We start from the raw sequence: 1,629 nt of genomic DNA on the forward strand, positions 1-1,629 counted from the left end.
TGGTACCAAAAGATTGGGATTATTCCCTGCATATTTTCAGACCACAGTGCTTTGAATCTAGAAGTCAATCACAAGAGGAAAGTAGGAAAGAATTCAAATACTTGGAGGCTAAAGAGCATCCTACTAAAGAATGAATGGGTCAACCAGGAAATTAAAGAAGAATTTAAAAAATTCATGGAAACAAACAAAAATGAAAACACAACTGTTCAAAATCTTTGAGATGCAGCAAGGCAGTACTAAGAGGAAAGTAAATAGCAATACAAACCTTTCTCAAGAAACAAGAAAGGTCTCAAATACACAACCAAATCCTACACCTAAAGGAGCTAGAGAAAAAACAGCAAATAGAGCCTAAACGCAGCAGGAGAAGAAAAATAATAAAAATCAGAGCAGAAATTCAAGAAATAGAAACAGAAGAACAGTAGAACAGATCAACAAAATTAGGAGCTGGTTCTTTGAAAGAATTAACAAGACTGATAACCCCTGGCCAGACTTATCAAAAAGAAAAGAGAAAGGACCCAGATCAACAAAATCATGAATGAAAGAGGAGAGATCACAACCAACACCAAGGAAATACAAACAATTATAAGAACATATTATGAGCAACTCTATGCCAGCAAATTAGATAACCTGGAAGAAATGGAGGCATTCCTAGAGATGTAACAACTACCAAAACTGAACCAGGAAGAAATAGAAATCTTGAACAGACCTATAACTACTAAGGAAATTGAAGCAGTCATCAAAAATCTCCCAAGAAACAAAAGCCCAGGGCCAGATGGCTTCCCAGGGGAAGTCTACCAAACATTTAAAGAAGAATTAATACCTATTCTCCTGAAACTGTTCCAAAACATAGAAATCGAAGGAAAACTTCCAAACTCGTTTTATGAGGCTACCATTACCTTGATCCCAAATCCAGACAAAGACCCCGTGAAAAAGGAGAATTACAGACCAATATCCTTGATGAACATGGATGCAAAAATTCTCACCAAAATACTAGCCAATAGGATCCAACGGTACATCAAAAGGATTATTCACAACAACCAAGTGGGATTTATCCCTGGGCTGCGAAGTTGGTTCAACATTCGCAAATCAATCAACGTGATACAATACATTAACAAAAGAAAGAACAAGAGTAATATGATCTTCTCAATAGTTGCAGAAAAAGCATTTGATAAAGTACCGCATCCTTTCTTGATCGAAACTCTTCAGAGTATAGGGATAGAGGGTACATACCTCAATATCATAAAAGCCATCTATGAAAAACCTACAGCGAATATCATTCTCAATGGGGAAAGGCTGAGAGCTTTTCCCCTAAGGTCAGGAATGCAGCAGGGATGTCCACCATCACCACTGCTATTCAACATACTATTAGAAGTCCTAGCCACAGCAATCAGACAACAAAAAGAAATCAAAAGCATCCAAATTGGCAAAGAAGTCAAACTCTCACTCTTTGCAGATGATATGATATTGTATGTGGAAAACCTAAAAGACTCCACCCCAAAACTGCTGGAACTCATACAGCAATTCAGTAAAGTAGCAGGTTATAAAATCAATGCACAGAATCAGTGGCATTCCTATACACCAACAACACAGAAGAAAGAGAAATTAAGGAGTCGATTCCATTTACAATTG

This window comes from Zalophus californianus, chromosome 11, assembly GCF_009762305.2.
Source record: "Zalophus californianus isolate mZalCal1 chromosome 11, mZalCal1.pri.v2, whole genome shotgun sequence".
Classification (NCBI taxonomy): Eukaryota; Metazoa; Chordata; class Mammalia; order Carnivora; family Otariidae; genus Zalophus; species Zalophus californianus.